Raw genomic sequence first — 15,146 nt, forward strand, 5'->3', positions numbered from 1 at the left:
GAGAGAGAGAGAGAGAGAGAGAGAGAGAGAGAGAGAGATTCTGCTGGATTACAAAAGGCTTGTCTGAGCTCGGGATTTCCTCGCCTGTTTGTTGTCAAACCCCGGCTTGCGGAATAGCAGATCAAAGCTTCGCTCGCGGCACCTCATGCGGCGTCATTTACACATCTGTGAAAAACCCCACAATCACAGAGAAGACGATGAAACCTCTCCTGCATTCATTAATGTGGAACTTTAGACCAGAGACAAAGGTTAGGCGGAGGACACAAATGGACCCCGCTTTTTTCTATTTTTTTTTTCCCGAGCGAGTGTTTGAGCATTCACAACCGCTCATTAATTCTATTTCTACTTTGAGTATTGGTTATTTGCTTTCTTCTTTTCACTCGGGCGAGCTCTCAATTCATTAGCCGATCCACTGTGAATGTATTATTCAATGCTTAGATTGGCGTTGGTGAGAGCAGCGTGTTTACCGTAGCTCATGAAATATGGATCTGTTGAACGGGGGTCCGTGTAAGCAGCTACCTGATGCGCTCATGATGAGGGAGAGCTTTCTGTGGCAGCCACAGTCACTCAAGGACGATCCCTTATAGCGGTTGTGGTCGTGTTGATTGTGGAGGGTTGATTGTCTCAAATTAAAGCGGTGGTGTGGTGTGCAGTGTAGATAACAGATATAGCTCAAGGTGCGTTTCTGTATCGGGGATAACTTCTTTTTATTATCCTGCCTTTCCATTGCATGTTGAAAGATAAGCAACTTAGACACCAGCAGCCCACCTACGACAAAATGACCGGATTTGTTAAAGTAATAGTGAGGCCGGAACATCCATAAAGAGCTGTTTGTTAGATGTCAACTGCTGTAATTATAACAGAGCTGGCACGGCTGAAACTATTATCGAGTGGCCTTAATGGCGTCTATGGAGAAAAGAGCAGAGTAGGGGACGGTCTTTGGTTGTGTTTTTTCAGATGAAGTGGCTCGCCGCAAAGATGAATGATCGCCTTCTCTGCAAAACTCCAGGACTCACGAGTTGATTTAATTGAGTTGAATTAAACTTAAGCCAAGTAGAAATAGAGACGGAGAGAAAATCTATGCCGTCGATCTATAAAAGCCTTTAGGGCTTCGATCCGGATTACGTAGATTATTTTGCCGCCTGGTCCACAGTCGCACTTCATTCCTGTCCCCGGAGTCGGTGTTCCTTAGTTACATATTGTTCAGGTGGAGCGTCGATCGGACACAAAGTGTCACCTCATTTTTACGTCCATTTTTTTCATGTTTGTGCGACGGATTTGCATAGTCATCAAAAAAAAATAAAAAAAGCTGCTGGTTTTATCATGAGGCAAAAAAAATAGTACCGAGCAGTTAGGGGGCCACCGAATGTTTAGAAAAACATGAAATGATTATCTCGCCAGAAGAAAAAAAAAAGAAAAGAACTGGCACTGAAAATACATTTCTTCTGGCAGACTGGTGGAGACACTCCCGCGGAGCTGCTTTTGCCATACAGTGCATCTCCTATAAATACAGCCTGCTGACTGTAAAGTCATTTCATTGACGTAGTTACCTAATATGGTGACAGTGAACGCATCACTTCCCGTCTGCGCTGAGAAGCAGCAGTGCCCGACCACAAACAAACAAAGGAGTCTCTTCTGGGCAGATTTGATGTTTTGACCACACCTATTATATACATAGTAAGGCCTTAATGAGAAAATAGGCGGATTGTTCAATGTGTTTTGAGTTGAGTTTGATTAACTGTGCCAATAGAGCTGAATAACTGCCTGTGAAAGCAGCCAGCTACTGTATGTGTCAGTCGTAATTGTAAAGCGGTTCGTTCCTGTCGAATGTGTTCCAAGCACCTCAGCGAATCACCCAATAGTGTTTAAAGGAAATAAAGAGAAGAAAGGGCCATGGTGTAATTCAGCGATGGGCAGATGATTGGGGGCATACATTACCGGCTGCCAACAACACCACGAGGCCCGAGCTGCCAAATCACCCTTAAGAGGACGCCGGAGCACAGGGACTTATCTCAATGTGTTGGCCTTTCTCCGCTCCAGCACGTTCCGTCATATGTACACAGAGGCAGGGGCACGATCTCATATGTCTTTCTTTGTCTGTGTTTGTCTTGCTGTCTTTATTGCACTCTGTGTGCTCGCTCTCTGTCTGTCTGTCTGTCTGTCTGTCTCTTTCTCTTTCTTTCTCTCTCTCTCTCTCTGTTACCTTCCATTTCTATTGGGCTCCCATAACGGTGTGCTGGGGTGGGGAGGGGGGGGCGGGGGCTCTGTCGCCTCCTAAGAAATCACCTCTTGTTCTTGGCAATTCCAAGATGACACGTTGACTCTTGAAATGTTATGATTAGCCAACATTGTTTGAGCTTCCCTTTGAGTAAAGCTGCTTAGGGGCAGGAGATAAAGCCACGCCGCATGTTTATCTGCTACATTTCAATCCGTCTTTGTACCGTTGACAGCAAGAGATGATACCAGCAGAAGATGCTGTGTTCATTTGAAGTTAAACCCGGGGTGTTGCTCGTCGGATGGGAATTGAAAGCTGTACTGTGAACTGGACAACGGCACCGATCAAACAACATGTTAAATGCCTCGTGTTAAATTATACTACTACATACTATTATAGTGTGTTTCCTGTGAAATCATGAAAGCATACTGCGGGGTTCAGCAGAGGTGTCATAGGGAGGGTCTTCAATGGAGCTGGCTGCAAGTTGAGCATGCATCCGCTTGAAGCTCCGTGGCTCGTTTGAAACGGTATCAAACTCTCGGGACACCTCGGGCCTGCTTCGGTCCTTTAGAAAGTCACTGCAGATCTGAGCAGGTTCCTCCTAGACATTGGCTGCTCTTTGTACCCACCGAGTGTTCGCTTGCTTACAGTTTTATTGGAAAACCCTGTGTCCTATTTGTCCTTCCCAGCGGCACCGTGGGAAATTGGACCATGGATGTTTCTTTTTTCTGATCTTTCTTACTCTGAATTTCCTTTAAATACCTTTTTTTTTCATATTTTGTGGCATAGACTCTTCGTATACAGTCAATGGTTGCTGTCTGATATGCAAATGATACCGGCTAAGAAACGGAAATATTCTACACTGATCGGTTGGTCACCGGTCTATCGATCGCTGCAGTGAATGCTAGGATGATAACTGTCCAAAAGTGTGCATCCTCATCCCTCATAGCTTCTTGAAGTCATGTCGACAGGTTGACGCAGGAGGCCATGACGGTGTTCCTCATTGGAGTGTGGCCATTTGGAACTTTGACCTTTTTCAGAAGAGATGGATTGAGATTGAGGATGGAAGAGATTGGATGACACAGAAACTAATTGGTGAATGTTATAAATGTACTCTTTGTTCATGTGTAACAATAACTACGCCATGGGAAACAGACTATAATATACTTTGATGCAAGCACGCACTTACATTAAGGACGACACAACAAGACAAAAAACAAAAGTCCTCCTCATTGTAGCCCTGCACACCCTGTCCAACCAATGCAGCACCTGTCGGTGAGATGCAAAGGGCACAAATAACCTGGAGTAACACGGGAGGAATACTGTCTGGCTCGGCACATTTGCTTCAAAAATAGCAACCCTTAGTCATCCAAGCTCTATCCATTTGTACATACTGGATGTATGAAGGTCTGTCAGACTCAGCATATTTTAAAAAAAAAAAAAAAAAAAAAAAAGTTGGCACTTCTCGTGTGTCCTGGTTACGCCGCCTCTTTTGATGATTCCTCAAAAATCCCAGTGACTTAAGTGTGAGACGAAGTTGTGTTTAAGTGTGGGAACGAGATGAATGAGGAGGCAGCTTGTGCTGTGTTCATGAAAGTGCACTCCAAGCAGTCAAGGAAGGACTTATTGTCTGTGTGTGTGTGTGTGTGTGTGAGGGGGGGGGGGGGGGGGGGTGGGGGGGGGGGGGGGGGGGTTTAAGTGTTCGTGGATCTGTGTGTTAAAACATGAAGATGACGAACATCCCGATTCACCTACGCATGGCCGACACGCAACTTTTCGAACAGCCCCGTGGTTTGTTTGTGTCTCCAGGATTGGAGTTGTGAAAGTCGTGGCGCAGCTATAGCTGGAATTGGAAGGATTCATGAGAGCTGCTAATCAGCCACTTGGCTTTTAGCTTTTAGTCAAAGTACACTCTGACACAAGTAGATCAGAGTGCACTGAAAAGAGCAGGCAGTAATGAAGTGGGTATAGGCTGAGGGGCATTTTATCTTTGAGGCGTTGCTGCCTGACACTGTGGCACTTTTGAAATTTTGCACACATAATTACTCACTTATGCAAAACTCTAAACTGGTTAACCACTCGGGTTGTGGTATCGAGAACCGTTTCTCCATTGGAACCGGGTTCTACATTCATGGGAACTCAAGGTGTTGTTGGAAAACAGGACTCTAGTTATCGACTCCTAAAGGCAAAGTTTGGACCTGTCACTCCTCCTGCATCTGTCAATACAAGTACACAGAGGTTACAACAAGGTGGACTTGAGCGAGTCGTCAATAGAGTGGCTAAAGGGGAGAATATAGTCCAAAATGGTATGTGTGTGTGTACAGTTGACAGTCAAAATCAGCCCACGCTAGTGCAAGTTGCGACGAATAACTGGCAGCCTATCTGTCAAATAAAGGCAGTGGAACCAGAATTGTAATTGATGAATGTGATATTCATCAAAACCAGAACTGATAAAAATCTAGCTGATAACCAAAGTCCTGGTGAACGCATGCCAAACAAAATGTGACCAATTCTACCATTTTGCATTTAACGGTTGCCTATTTATTTATTTTTTTAAGTGCCTTTTCGTTTGCATACACGTGCACGCTCTTGCGTGTATTTGTTTGTGTGCTTTTCCTGTTTTACGTGTGTGTGCGCGCGCTCCCAGAGGGGAAACAGGCTATATGGGGTGTTATCTGCTTCTGCAGAGGGTGACAGCTAATCACCAACCCTGACAAACACTGAGGGAGAGGGGGGAGGGAAGAGGGAGGGGGGGATGACAAACGAGAGAGAGAGAGAGAGAGAGAGGGGAGAGATGGCGCTGGGCAGGGGGATTGGCATTTGAATTCCACTGTGTAACCACAGAGCGCTTCGGATCCTGTCATCACAACCTCTGTATGGGTTTGGACTTGAGCTGGACGACCGCCTGGCACACTGACAACTAATAAACCCCCATCAGTATAGGCACACACACACACACACACACACGGAGATAGGAGGCCGCTGAGAAAACATTGCGACAATTCTCGACGAGTTGAATAAATCCTTGCGTTCGCGGAGTCTGTCAACAGCGGCTTTGATCCCCTACCTGCTGCTCGTGTGTTCCCAGCCTCGCCGAGAATGTCTGCGGAAAGGCTCGCTGGCTGCCTTTTACTGCGAGGGATGGCACCCGCTAAAGTGGTACCTTGTCAGGTATAAAGACATCAGCACTTACAGTATTCGCCTGCCGTGCCATTAATCGTGCCCAAAGTCTATGCTAAATGCGCTTGCAGACGGGGGGAGGGTTAGGGTTTGCCTTGCAGATGGGCTGATGCGCGCCTGAGTTAGTGTGAGCTGCCGGTGTCGCCTGTTGACACAGAGATCAAGAGGGCTGTGAGAGATGCTGTCGTGAGATGGCGGCAGGCAGAGGGAGAGAGGAGACGAGGCTCCGCTCTGGTTTTCAAGGAACAATTTCATGTCGATGCATTCCCCTTAAGCCGCCGCCGTCGTCGTCGTCGGTGGGCAAAGACAGCTACTGTAAACGCGGCAGAAAAATATCACTCCATTGAAAGGTGCAAAGCAAATGCTATTTTCGGTGTGCCATGTGCTCGATAAAACCCTTGAATGTCCCGTTTTTTTACGTTTAAATGGACTTTAATGACGGCTCAAGTTTGATGAGAGATAGCCGGACTGAAACGTCAATCTCCTCCCGGTGGTCCCGTGGCTTCTGGCCTCCCAGATGAGGCCACCGTGTGGGTGGCATTATCCAGACCAACCGGCGTCTGTCTGTCTGTGAGGCCGTGATGGGTGTCATGCTGGTTTGGGGGGGGGGGGCTCCATACGGGGAGACCCTCATCTGCTCACAGTGTCGTACCTCTCACCTCTCTGCTCTCTCTATCTCACCCCGTCACCGAGGCAGTGAGTGACAGATGCAGGCAGAGAGATAAACGCGACACCAGAGTGGGTGGCGTGTCCTTTATTTTTATTTTTACTTTTTTTATTCGGGCATAGATGGAATCCTCCCTAAATAAAATCAGCGATAGCTGTCGGCTGCTTTTACCGAGCACTGGCACTGTGGCACTATCAGTGAAGAAGTCGAAGGTCCCCATCTACTCCGAGAATTGAGCTCGTCATTCGTGTCTTTCAGCATAGTGTTAGGTGCCAGCGGCCTGTTTTAACAGACATACGATAAACTGTGAAGCAGTTGAGGTCTGATTAGCTATTACATATGATTTGATTAATTGTATTAATCTTAATTATTTTTCCTCTTGCTTCGCACAGGAGGATTTTTAGCTCGCTGAGTGAGTGGAAACAGAGATGGCTTGCAGTGTTGTGGTGGTGAGCGACCGCATCTGTGTTTGAGAGCGAGCGCGCGCATCAACATCCGCGCGCTCGTCTGGCGCTGGGTGCTAATGACAGTTGGCATTTGGCCACTATCAGTGGATCGTTAATTAGTATTGAGAGGTTTGGGGGAGAAGCACAGATTCCCCACCATCTCACAAACAGATGTGTGTTTGATCTGCTAACCCCGGCTTACACAAACACACACACACACACACACAGGCACACACACTTGAGTACACACACAGTCCATCCATAGCAACTCTCTGACATATGGAAATGTCTATAAGCAAGTCCCTCCCAGCATACTGATATTGACAGCGATAGATCCAAGCACAGGAAAACATCAGCCCCAAGAAAAAGCACCAACAGGGATCACAGTGAGGTCTGTTGTGAGTCTGCCAAAGAAAAACCATAAAGACATAAATGACAATAACCAATCCACATCAACATGCACTATTAGCAGCATAGGAGATGCACTCACCTCACGGTTCAGTATTAGTTTTTCATAATGTAATAATAGGTTTTTTTTGGTATTGATTTGTTGTAGGTTTTTACATGGAGATGCACCGATTGATCGGCTGTCGGAGCCGACAGCTAACGACGGTTGCATTGATTGGCATTATGGTGCATTCTGGCTCTATTCAGTAAAAGCGGGTATTGAGCGAAGGTGGATTATAATGCTGTCCAGACGTGTTCAAATGTAATCTTGTACAATGTAGTCTTTGGCGATAAAACTTAAATCCAGTAGTTTGAAGGAGATGTTTTCACAGCAACATTAAATCGATATTAGAGAGGGAATTATGGCGTTATGATAACATATGATTAAAACTACAAACAGCTTTTTAGATCAAATTACAATGATTTATTGTGTTGTTGTTTTTTGGGGCGAATAACAACTATAGATGACATTAACAAAGTGAAAGGTTAACATTTTGGATTTGTGACGGTTTACACTGACTTCAGGACAGTTGAGATTACTTTTCGGGACGGTGTTGAAAAGTGTTAGTCTGGAGCCGTGCTGTCATTTATAGATCTGAGAAAGAGGAATCGGAATCGGCAGGTCAGACTTCTGAATCGGACAGGAAAATTGCAATCAGTGCATCCCTAATTTCACAATCAGGTCCTTATTCACACAAACAAAAAACGGTCAAAAACATCGACACTAAAATGTCAAATGCCCGGACTTGATGGGCCCGGTAGTCTCTGAACACCTTCACATCAGAGCAAAGAAATAGTAAATGGACTTCACTGGTGCAAGAAGAGAAGTAATAAAAATAATTAGTGTTTATTTTTTAAAGCCAACCTTTAACGAACCTCTACAAAGTCACAGACGCTGGAGTAAAACATTATTATAGCTCTCACTAATGTCAGAGCCTTTGTCTATTCACTTAATTGTAGCATAGTCGTCCTGATGGAATTGCTCTGTGACCTTTACTATTTTTATTCCTTCAGCCCTTATATTTGCTAAGTGATGGTATTCTGGCTGATTAGCGCGCCCCCCCCCCCCCCAGTCCGCCCAGACACACACACACACACACACACACACACACACACACACACACGCACACTATTACAAAACACAATGTATTCACTCCCCGGAACCCCACTCCCATTGTTCTGCTTTATAACACTGGGAAAGGAGCATCAGTCAAGTATATTAGCTGGATCCTATTACTGTCACCAGATTGCCTCTCTGAGCCATCTTAAAGAGCCCCCAGACAAAACTTCCTGTCATGTTAATCCAAGCTTTAATAAATAGAGGGATGTGTAACCATATTCAAATAGGGGCTCCCGTATTTATGCTGACAAAGAGAGACGGGCTATCACCACATGACAGATGAAAGTGTTTTGCATGAAAAGGAGGAGGGGGAAAAGAACAAAAAACAAAAAAAAGTTTTTATCGGCGCTCGCTCGCTCCCATTCTGGGGGAGAAATGTCAAATTATTGAAATGGCCTTTTTAAAAAAACAGCTTAAGCCTAATCTAAGTAAAACACTGCAGGTATTAGGGACAGTGGGCATTGTGAGTGGAATGAATGCTATTCAGCTCAAGCTAGCAGCTCATTTCATCCCCCTTGTTCACCTATTGATATCAAAGTACATAATACACAGCTTGTCTCCGGGGAGAGATTTATGTTCATCGGACCCGTGAACATGAGAGCACGCTGTCATTGGGCACCTCCGCTGATTCATGAATACAGAAAGTCGGTTATTCAATTTTACTTTCTCGATGGTTATTCAGAGGCATTACCAGCTGTGGCGTTTAGTTAAAGCTCAGGCGGTCGCAAAGGTGCAGCAGTGGATACCCTCACCACCAACAAGGAGAGCTTAAAATCGGCCTCTCAAATTCAAGGCCATCTTTTCGATTCACGTGTGTGTGTGTGTGTGTGTGGGGGGGGGGGGGGCAAAGACACTTCAGCTATCACAGGGAAGGACTCTCTCTCAAACTGGGTTCATTTCCAGAGAGTCGTTCCTTGACTCTGAAGAAAAATAATCCGAGTTAAACCAGTATTTCACCACCGCACGTCTGTGTTTTTCCCCCTTTCATGAACAGGCTGATTGAATCCGAACACGTGTTTTTCCTGCTGTTGTGTGACTGAAATGTTCCACGTTTTGCTGAGGCTGCACGGCTTTCCCCTCCGCCTTGGTAAATGCAGCATTATTAGCAGAACCGTCAAAAGCATATTGCCAATTTTTATTTTTTTGATTGTCTAATAAAGCTGAATAACAGTGTGTGTTTAAGACCCTATCTTAAATACTAAATGAGTCTTGAGAAACAAAGCCCTGATTATTATAAGCAGTATTACTCGTACTAGTAATCAATAATAAGACTGGTAATAACATGAGTATTGATGAGTTGTAGTACATTTACTGTAGTTAATGGCTGTTAGTAAGCTTCTAAATGCTAGTTAGCCATACACTGAGCAAGCTGGTAACAATTGAACAATATAGAACCATTCTAATAGGTCTGCTGCTTTATGCCTCACAATGATTGGTCTGTATATCTAAGGTTTGAAACCACTTTCATGGTTATGACCTCATGCTTCTACTGCTTGAGCAATGGAAACCAAGGAAGCCTCACCAAAGACTAGAAGACGGACAACATCCGTTAGCTGTTAGCTCCGTTATAAGCAGGACTGTGCTACGGGGAGATGTTGCATTTAATACAATAATGTATGATTGAGTTATTCGTTCCAAACCGTTTTTAGGGTTTATTTTGGGCTTGCAGTTATGACAAATTGCAAGCTTTAAAGCTTTCATGCGGCACGCGTGTGTAAACGGAAAAAAACACGACATGAAATATGAAACCGATGAGCCTGACGCTGGCCGATCAGCTGGAAATCGGTGCATCTTTATGAATTACCTTAATATAAAATAATATATAATAATTTCCCGTGCAATCCCTTTTTCGTCCTGTACAACTTCCTCACGCGTTCAACTCATGTGCCCTTTTAAGCAAACCTCTTCCCAGACTTCCCTCTTCCCCCTCTGCATCATGTTTTCACACAGTCTCCCCAAACACTCACAGTATCCTCTGACCCTTTTCTGTCCTCCAGTCAATGCTGCTTGCAGCTATATTTACATTAGCAAGGAGGAGGAGGGGGGAAGAAGGGGAGGATGATGTAAGGTGTGTGTGTGTGTGTGTGTGTGTGTGTGTGTGTGTGCGCGTGCTAAAAGAGAAATCTGATTGGCTCACCAAGAGGAAAGACATCATTTTAAATAAGTCCTCAATGTTAAACTGTTTGCTCTTGGGCTTAGGGATTGCTCACCTCTCCAAATACTATTTTAGCTTGAAAGCACAATATTTCCCAGCCGGAGCTTTCACAGGGAAGAAAGAGGGAGGGCCCTGGTGCTGCAGCTTCATGGAGGTGGCTCGCAGGCATACTCCATTCTGACAGAATGAGGAGGCACTCTGCAAGAGTGTGGCGGAGAGGAAAGGGGCCCTATTAATAAAATGACTCCATAATGGGTAGTTCCCTGTAGCTTGGCACAGGAAGACGGGCGGATTGATGGACGAGGCCGAGGCCTACTTCCTCGAGCATACTGAGCGCGACTGTGTGCACATGCCTCTGTGGGGTCTGGCTAAACGCAAAAGGCCATACTGAAGTCCCATTCATATAGGAAGGAAGAACCGTATAAATGGGTTTCCTGTGTTGTGTAAAAGGGGTCCGTTTTAAGCTAGCCGTACATCACGGATAAGCCCGGTCGCAAAGCCGTCCTGAGATGGCGGTTAAGCCGTATGAAAGCTTCCGCTTTTTGTTTTGTTTTTAATTTCAAATTACGCAATATGTTCTGCGACACAGATGGCTGATTTGGAAGATGGCAGCAGATAGAGTTTACCTTAATTATAATCTAAACAGTAAGGTAGACAACACTCCCTGGATGATGGTATCACGTTGGGAAAATGCACATTTGGCAGACGTGAAATAGCATTTGCCTATTGTTCACAATAAAAAGGATATGCAAGTATGATTAAGGCTGGCTCGGGCAGTGCGAGAGATGTGCTAATAAAATGTCGCTCTGCCACAACAGCGTTACAGTCTGCCCTAACAACATAGCAGCCTCCCCAAGGCACCGGTCCATCATCCTTTCATTACATTTCTTTGTAACAGTACATTGATTAGAGTGGCCTCAGCATGACTGCCGTTTTAATTGTGTATTTGCCGATCTGAGAGCTGCACAGAGCGCCGTGCTAGGATCTGCACCAACCATTGCAGCAATGCTCTGAGGCATTCTTTGACACACAAAGTTCATCGTTAGAATATACATCAGCTTGCATCACCATAGCGACCTCCTTGGATGCCGAGCGGGGGACCTCATAAATATGTAATCCTGACAGATTTGAGGAATTGTTTTCCTCAAGTGTTCCTCTCAAGCCATTTTGTTAATGTCAACATGAAGGAAAGTTACTGGAATAAGTGTTGACATTCAGCCCATGGTGTATATCATTAATAATTACATACACGTGGAAATTTCTGTCAGATGACTGCGGAAAAACACTCGAATCGCGCTTCTCCGTCGCTCTCGTTTTTCCGTAATTAGGTTTTAAAAAATAGATGAAGTGTGGACGTGAACGCTGTAATCTCACTCCTCTCGTGTTGCCATAGCATGCGCTTCATTCATAGTGTAATATGTAGAGAACCATATGGCAGTTTTTCATTCCTCAAATACGTGGTTGTCCGTTGGTAATTATAATTGCTGGGGTGTCCTTATGGCTGCTCTTGTTCTCCTCTCTCTATCCTGTCCCAAAAAAAATATATAATGAAGACATTTTACATCGCTTTGAAATCGGTATGCAAATTGTCATTAGTCGAACAGTATTGGATACAAACCAGGTGAAGAATCCTGCAAAACAAATTCACTGTGAGAAAAGTAAAGAGGAACAGGGTAGACGGAGCAGACGGCAGATAAGAGCCTCTTCACCCTACATAACTGTGCTTTTTCTATCTGTGTGTGTGTGTGTGTGTGTGTGTGTGTGTGTGTGTGTGCGTTTGCACTCTAGCCGTGCAGTTTTATCACTTCTGCTGAGGGTTGCCACTCATCCATTATTCCTTTTGGGAAAGAGAGAGGTTGTGTTCCAGATTAAACATAGCTGGCTCGGCCTCTGCCGAGGACCTGAACAAAAAAAAAGTGCTCGTCCATCTAGGCTCGCGCTTAAGAACAATGTCCCTTTTGCCCCCTTGTGTAATTGCGAGAGCTTATAGGCAGCTAAAATGTTGCCCTCTGCTCCTCGTTACGCCGGCACTTGTAAAAAGCGCTCAAGCGTGGACGCAGCACACTGCAGCTCAACGTTCCCGGGCAATAATATAGATCTCCTCTACAAAAGAACAATCGAAAGGGTTGTCACAAATTTGTCCATTGTCACCGGGTCGCTATCACTCCTCTGTTAATTGCCGTCATTGTAATAGAATATGAGATGCTCCACGCTGCAAAGGGAGTGTTGATGAAGGGGCAATGCCAGCTGAGGGCTTCTCCTTGAACGTCCATGACCTAGATCTCTCATAGTGGTGATGATGATGATCATAATGCAATACTTCATTGATCCCTGTAGGATTTCTTTTACCCCCTTTCCCCCCCCCCCCCCCCCCCCAACAGTGAGGCTGTGGTAGAGGTTCAGACACAGACTACTGCCCTTAAGAAGGCAGGGATTCAGTCTCTTGCTCAGAGACACTTAAGGACAACGGATGGTTGCCAACAAGGGGGCTTAAATCTGGGTCCTCCAGTTAAACAGCTGTCTCTCTCTCTCTACCCAATATGTTATTGTACTGAGTATATCTGGACAGAAGTGGTTAAAAGTGGTTCTGTATTCATTGTGACTCTTAAGGTTTGGGTGGTTCCAGTGGAAAGTCCTGTTTATCAGATCCCCCTGGCGATATTGAGGTGTTAAAAGGCCAAAGGGCCTTTTAATAAGCAAAAAAACTAAATATAGTCTGGGGCCTTGTAGATCAGCTGCTGTAATTAAACAGCATTATGGATCAGCAATGATCGGCAATTAGCTTTATCAGCGGCAAATGGGACATTAAACTGTCTTCCGTGGCCATTTTTGTCGTACAAAAGAAAATGCAGATTATAGTGAGGTGTTATGGAGGCAACACACGCCAGTGGTGCCAAACAGTGCTGTCGCAGCTCGCCGGGGGAAGAGAGCGGACGCAGGGGAGACGGATGGCGCCCTAGTTAGCTAGGTAGCTTGTCTTCCTCTGGCGCGACGGGGACTGAGGCAGGACTGAGGGGGGTTCTTGGACCTTGTTTGGACCCTATTCAGCATGCTCGATATCTTGAATGTGTCTGCGATACACCGGTGAGCCTCTTGCGAGCGCCGATGTGCAGGCGCAGAGCCAGCGCTGATCTCCCTCATATCAGGGGCTTCTGTTGGACTGGGCTGAAGCTATTTTTTCAACTCGAGGTATTCATACCAGGATTTTTTTTTTGAAGGTGAATCGACCACATTTTGACAAGGATTTTTCGTAAACTTGTCAAAATAATCTGCTCTTTTGAGCATCACCTGTTGAAAATAGTACAGACTGTGCTTTGGTGTTGTCACCAAAACTGACACCAAAATTGCCTGATAACTACAAGCACACAGTGCAATTTTTTATTTCCCCACTTGGCTAAAAGTCAAGTTCACAGCAAGTATAATGGATGAAGGCAAGAAAGAAACCTCTGTGCACCCAATACAAGCTGCACAAAGCCCCGCCGGGTGCCAGCACAAAAGCAGAGCCCAGAGCCTCAGCAAGCGGTCCCAGGTCACTATCTGTGGCTCCGGTCTCCTTTGGCATCAGATATGATCTATATCAGTGTCACCCCCAAATTGCAGGAATGCTCCTGTGCTAGCCTTCAGCTGTGAGCGGAATGTAAATGTGCATTTGACACCTTTCTAAATCGCTGTCATAATTCATTTCCAGGGCTCTTAAATCTCTCCCTGTCACCTGGCACCGCTGCTGTTTTCCTGTCCAAAAACAGAGCACATTAGCCTTTATTGATGCCTTTGTCCTTTGATACATAATTCATCATTCAGCAGCCCTTTCTTTTTTTTTTTTTCTGAATAATTTTTCTGAGGTTGTTCAAACATATGGATTGATACAGACAAAGAGGTTGCACCTGGTATGGAGTTAGATCTCATGCCATATGACAGGAACAGGATGATATAGAGCTTCACCGTCGCGTTGCTCTTAAGTTGACTGACCACAGGACCTTTTTCGCTTTAATCTATCAGCATTACAGTACCTGTGAAGCTCGCATGTTCTCCGATTCCTCCTGAATCAGGTAACGTATGGCACACTAGGAGGTGTAACGTGCAGAGGTTTATGCAGAGTCACAGGGTTCATCTGGGAGTCATCTTTAAAATGAATGCATGTTGTACGCCATAAACAATCCTATACCGTATATACTCAATGAGTCATTCTGCCCAACATACAAATGCCTTAACTCAAACAAATTGTTACATATAAAACAAAAACGTTTCAACATTTGTGTTGGAATGCATGCTTGATACCGTTAGTTACTTATTGTAACTCCAGATTCTATGAATGTCAGCTGTAATAGTCACAATACAGGAAACTAATGGAATGGTCGCGACATTTCAATAACGGGCAAGACAGACGGACAAAAAGTACTGAAATCAAACACCAAGGTCAAAAGAAAATTTGGAAAACTCAAGCTTTCAAAACTAAGTGCAGTCTGTAAACTCCAAAGCTGCATTAGAGACTGCGGGACACTACTAATCAATCAAACCAACTGTAAAAGCAACTGGCTGCAACACCAACTTTGCAGGCTCTTTTAGCTTCGAAATGAACGGATACCTTCACAGCCACAGGGAAATAGCTGGATTCAAAGAAATGATAGAAAACATTCTTAAAGGTTGCAAATTGCAACCAACTGAAATGTGTACCGTGTGCCTATGACTCTTACTAGCCGACGCAAAAACCTGATTGGCCCTATTGAGAGCCAGCCGCTATTATGTGAGGACAACGCTGTTCACGCTATCATTATAACACTTTAAAAATGGAAAAATTATTCATATTCATTTAATGACTGCGTCATATTTTTCTCACCTTGTAGAAGACGAAGATAAGAAACATAAGAGCATTTTTACACATGCATTAAATATATATATACAGTGTATATATATAT

General features: G+C 44.8%; 1 protein-coding gene and 1 long non-coding RNA gene across 15 annotated transcripts in view; both read left to right on the forward strand.

The window, feature by feature from the left end:
• Positions 1-12,460, forward strand: part of LOC116389104 (uncharacterized) — a 28,406-nt gene extending 15,946 nt beyond the window's left edge. Inside the window, exon 2 of the long non-coding RNA XR_004213096.1 lies at positions 10,144-12,460. This is a non-coding gene — a long non-coding RNA (uncharacterized LOC116389104). The remainder of the gene's footprint in view (positions 1-10,143) is intronic.
• LOC116389103 (RNA-binding protein Musashi homolog 2) overlaps positions 1-15,146 on the forward strand; it is a 241,749-nt gene that overhangs the window by 106,752 nt on the left and 119,851 nt on the right. The gene's annotated exons all lie outside the window — the stretch shown is intronic.

The sequence above is a fragment of the Anarrhichthys ocellatus genome, unplaced genomic scaffold, assembly GCF_004355925.1.
Source record: "Anarrhichthys ocellatus isolate YVR2014 unplaced genomic scaffold, GSC_Weel_1.0 scaffold18, whole genome shotgun sequence".
Lineage (NCBI taxonomy): Eukaryota > Metazoa > Chordata > Actinopteri > Perciformes > Anarhichadidae > Anarrhichthys > Anarrhichthys ocellatus.